The sequence below is a fragment of the Bubalus kerabau genome, chromosome 1 (genome assembly GCF_029407905.1).
Source record: "Bubalus kerabau isolate K-KA32 ecotype Philippines breed swamp buffalo chromosome 1, PCC_UOA_SB_1v2, whole genome shotgun sequence".
Classification (NCBI taxonomy): domain Eukaryota; kingdom Metazoa; phylum Chordata; class Mammalia; order Artiodactyla; family Bovidae; genus Bubalus; species Bubalus kerabau.
The window spans coordinates 85,732,615-85,738,279 of record NC_073624.1 but is presented as its reverse complement, the minus strand read 5'-3'; positions in this window follow the sequence as shown (position 1 = coordinate 85,738,279).

Sequence of the window (5,665 nt, the reverse complement as noted above, 5' to 3'; positions counted from 1 at the left end):
GCCCTGTATGACTCAGGAATCAAGTGTGGGCAAACTTTGTGGGGTTTTCCCTGGGTGAATGAGCTCATACTTTTTTCCTGACCTAAGGCTACCTGAACAAGTGTGTACATCATACGAACAAAGTCTGTCTATTGCACTAGATTTCAACAGTAGCACCAGGTAGCATAAAAAAACAAGAGCAAAAATGGCTGTCTGCTTCAGTGTGGAAGACTTTTCTACTGGGTAAAGCCAGGGTTTTTTGGAGAATTCAGGGGAAAGGAGGTTCCCAAAGAGAGATGCTGCACTTCCTACTGAAGAGGCAGATATGGGCGTAAGGAATTAATTAGAAAAATATAAGAGAGGTGACCACATGGATATACCCCAAGTCTACATGGCAATTTGTAAATGTTACATATGCCACTAGAATTTTGTCTTGTCTGTGGGATCAAAACAATTTGTGGCATACAAAATTTGAGATACAGTAGCTCCTTCAGAGTCATAAAATCAGGCTAGTTCCAGAGTTTGTGTTTAAAGGTAGTATTTTTTTAAAGTATAGAATCTCTATTAAACTCTACACATGAACATCATCAGACAGTCAACATTGAAATCAGATTGATTATATCCTTTGCAGCCAAAGATGGAGAAGCTCTATACAGTCAGCAAAAACAAGACAGGGAGCAGACTGTGGCTCAGATCATAAATTCCTTATTGCCAAATTCAGAGTTAAATTGAAGAAAGTGGGGAAAACCACTAGACCAATCAGCTATGACCTAAATCAAATCCCTTATGATTATACAGTGGAAGTGAAAAATAGATTTAAGGGACTAGATCTGGTGGACAGAGTGCCTGATGAACTCTGGACGGAGGTTTGTGACATTTACAGGAGACAGGGATCAAGACCACCCCCAAGAAAAAGAAATGCAGAAAAGCAAAATGGCTGTCTGAGGAGGTCTTACAAATAGCTGTGAAAAGAAGAGAAGTGAAAAGCAAAGGATAAAAGGAAAGATATAACTATTTGCAGAATTCCAAAGAATAGCAAGGAGAGATAAGAAAGGCTTCCTCAGAGATCAATGCAAAGAAATGGAGGAAAACAGTAGAATGGGAAAGACTAGAGATCTCTTCAAGAAAATTTGGAGAAGGCAATGGCAACCCATTCCAGTACTCTTGCCTGGAAAATCCCATGGGCAGAGGAGCCTGGTAGGCTGCAGTCCATGGGGTCGCGAAGAGTCAGACATGACTGAGCGACTTCATTTTCACTTTCATGCATTGGAGACGGAAATGGCAACCCACTCCAGTGTTCTTACCTGGAGAATCTCAAGGATGGGGAGCCTGGTGGGCTGCTGTCTATGGGGTTGCACAGAGTCAGACATGACTGAAGCGACTTAGCAGCAGCAGCAACAAGAAAATTAGAGATACCAAGGGAACATTTCATGCAAAGATGGGCACAGTAAAGGACAGAAATGATATGGACCTAACAGAAGCAGAAGATATTAAGAAGAGGTGGCAATAACACACAGAAGAACTGTACAAAAAAGATCTTCACCGCCAAGATAATCATGATGGTGTGATCACTCACCTAGAGCCAGACACCCTGGAATGCGAAGTCAAGTGGGAAAGCATCACTATGAAAAAAGCTAGTGGAGGTGATGGAATTCCAGTTGAGCTATTTCAAATCCTAAAAGATGATGCTGTGAAAGTGCTGAACTCAATATGTCAGCAAATTTGGAGAACTCAGCAGTGGCCCCAAGACTTGACAAGGTCAGTTTTCATTCCAATCCCAAAGAAAGGTAATACCAAAGAATGCTCAAACTACCACACAATTGCACTCATCTCACATGCTAGTAAAGTAATGCTCAAAATTCTCCAAGCCAGGCTTCAGCAATACGTGAACTGTGAACTTCCAGATGTTCAAGCTGGTTTTAGAAAAGGCAGGGGAATCAGAGATCAAATTGCCAACATCCTCTGGATCATGGAAAAAGCAAAAGAGTTCCAGAAAAATATCTATTTCTGCTTTATTGACTATGCCAAAGCATTTGACTGTGTGGATCACAATAAACTGTGGAAAATTCTGAAAGAGATGGGAATACCAGACCACCTGACCTGCCTCTTGAGAAATCTGTATGCAGGTCAGGAAGCAACAGTTAGAACTGGACATGAAACAACAGACTGGTTCCAAATAGGAAAAGGAGTACATCAAGGTTGTATATTGTCACCCTGTTTATTTAACTTCTATGCAGAGTACATCATGAGAAACTCTGGACTGGAAGAAACACAAGCTGGAATCAAGATTGCTGGGAGAAATATCAATAACCTCCGATATGCAGATGACACCACCCTTATGGCAGAAAGTGAAGAGGAACTCAAAAGCCTCTTGATGAAAGTGAAAGTGGCGAGTGAAAAAGTTGGCTTAAAGCTCAACATTCAGAAAACAAAGAACATGGCATCCGGTCCCATCACTTCATGGGAAATAGATGGGGAAACAGTGGAAACAGTGTCAGACTTTATTTTTCTGGGCTTCAAAATCACTGCAGATGGTGACTGCAGCCATGAAATTAAAAGACATTTACTCCTTGGAAGGAAAGATATGACCAACCTAGATAGCATATTAAAAAGCAGAGACATTACTTTGCCAACAAAGGTCCGTCTAGTCAAGGCTATGGTTTTTCCTGTGCTCGTGTATGGATGTGAGAGTTGGACTGTGAAGAAGGCTGAGCACCGAAGAATTGATGCTTTTGAACTGTGGTGCTGGAGAAGACTCTTGAGGGTCCCTTTGGACTGCAAGGAGATCCAACCAGTCCATTCTGAAGGAGATCAACCCTGGGATGTCTTTGGAAGGAACGATGCTAAAGCTGAAACTCCAGTACTTTGGCCACCTCATGCGAAGAGTTGACTCATTGGAAAAGACTCTGTTGCTGGGAGGGATTGGGGGCAGGAGGAGAAGGGGACGACAGAGGATGAGATGGCTGGATGGCATCACTGACTCGATGGACGTGAGTCTCAGTGAACTCCGGGAGTTGATAATGGACAGGGAGGCCTGGCATGCTGTGATTCATGGGATCGCAAAGAGTCGGACACGACTGAGCGACTGATCTGATCTGATCTGATCACTTGAAAAACCTCCACAGAAATTTTCTGTTGTAGCCACTCAATATTTGATTCTTTTTTTTTTTTTTTTTTTGGCTGCCAGACTCCATTACTGTTTCCTAATGGCACTCTGGTTTGCTATTTTCAAATTAGCCACCTTTTTTTGTGTGAAGTGTTGCCATGATGGAAACCCAAGTGCTTGATTAGTTCCTAAAGAAAACAAAGAAGTTCATTGGCTATTCCTGCCAAATACTTCCTCTAACCCTCCCCTGTAGTGTCAAGAGTAAGGTAAGATCCTTAATAGGACTTATCAGTTGTTGTCCAGGGACAGAGTACTTGAGTGACGTAATGAAAGATAGAAGAAACTTGTTTATATTTGAGCATTTATGGTCACATGGGATTGGGAAGACCTTGTTGCATTGTCTGGTTCCACTTTTCCAACCTCGTTCTTTAGCTTTCCCTAAGGGCATGTATGCTAGTCATATCATTATTTTCTTTTGACTTAATTTAGCCAGGTTTGGTTTCTGTTGCTTGTGATGAAAGAATCCTAAATAATACACAAGCCATGCCAAGGTCTTCTTCACTTCCCATTCCTGCAAATAAATCCTCTAGGACTACAAGTCCTATTAGGAAAATAGATAGCAAGCTGATAATGAAATGCTCATCACAATTTTAACAGTGGAATGTATTACTCCTGCCAGAGACTGTTTGCATTTTCATAAGAAATGCTTTAGTGGAAAAAATGTTTTGGTAACAATGTGGTAAGGTCTTACCCCATAGTTGCCCAGGGACCACTTAAACGGTGTTTCTCACATTTTTAACGCAACAGCATTCCCTGTGACAGTTTCAGCGGGAGCCAAAGGGCGAAGAAGAGGGATGAAGACAGATGAAGACAGCAGGAACTGTTCTAAGTTCCATGTTCCCTAGAACCACCTTGTAACTTAAGCACATATTCCTTTTCTCTTATGTATGTTATATTTGTGTTTCTACTTTTTGAGTTTCGACTTAGTGCTTTCAAAAAACGAGACAGCAAAAGAGACACTGATGTATAGAACAGTCTTTTGGACTCTGTGGGAGAGGGAGAGGGTGGGATGATTTGGGAGAATGGCATTGAAACATGTATAATATCATATATGAAACGAGTCACCAGTCCAGGTTCGATGCACGATACTGGATGCTTGGGGCTGGTGCACTGGGACGACCCAGAGGGATGGTATGGGGAGGGAGGAGGGAGGAGGGTTCAGGATGGGGAACACATGTATACCTGTGGTGGATTCATTTTGATATTTGGCAAAACGAATACAATATTGTAAAGTTTAAAAATAAAATAAAATTTAAAAAAAAAAGAAAAAATATACAAGTGGGATAAAAAAAATGAATAGATGACACAATGCAGTTTTTATAGTTTGTAAGACCATATTGTGGTAAGATTTATCAATTTTTTCAATAGTATATAAAAAAAAGTCCTAAGATTCAATTTTTCTCTTTCTAACCTCTCTTTTCTTTCTTTTTATTTTATTTTATTTTTTTAAATTTTATTTTATTTTTAAACTTTACAATATTGTATTGGTTTTGCCAAATATCGAAATGAATCCGCCACAGGTATACATGTGTTCCCATCCTGAACCCTCCTCCCTCCTCCCTCCCCATACCATCCCTCTGGGTCGTCCCAGTGCACCAGCCCCAAGCATCCAGTATCGTGCATCGAACCTGGACTGGCGACTCATTCCATATATGATATTATACGTATTTCAATGCCATTCTCCCAAATCATCCCACTCTCTCCCTCTCCCACAGAGTCCAAAAGACTGTTCTATACTTCAGTGTCTCTTTTGCTGTCTCGTATACAGGGTAACTTCTCTTTTCTTAAGGCCAATGATAACAAGCATTTATGAAACCAGATATAATTTTATTTAACCTTAAATCTGAAATAAGCATTAAAATCCAGAAGTAATATTTTAAAATAAGGTTATTTTGTTAGTGTTATAGTATTATTTTGCCTAAATAAATAAATTTTGTCTAAATAAATACAGTCTTTATAAAGATTATGGTTGTGTTCATTTTGGCTTACATTTTCTTTTATTGTTTTTTGGTTTCTGGTTAGTATATCCCATTGTTGTTTTTCAGTCGCTCAGTCATGTCCCACTCTGCGACCCCATGGACTGCAGCATGCCAGGCTTCCCTGTCTTTCACCATCTCCCGGGCTTACTCAAACTCATGTCCATTGAGTCAGTGATGCCATCCAACCATCTCATCTTCTGTCATCCCCTTTTCCTCCCATAGACATTTATTTTAACCATCCCTCAATTAGCAAAATAGAAAATTATTTTATAGTATTCTATATGTTCTATATCTAAGTGAAAGTGAAGTCGCTCAGTCGTGTCCGATTCTTTGCGACCCCGTGGACTGTAGCCTACCAGGCTTCTCCATCCATGGGATTCTCCAGGCAAGAATACTGGAGTGGGTTACCATTTCCTTCTCCAGGGGATCTTCCCGACCCAGGGATCGAACCTGGTCTCCCGCATTGGAGGCAGACGCTTTAACCTCTGAGCCACCAGGGAAGCCCCTCTATATCTAATATATATAGAAATATATATATCTA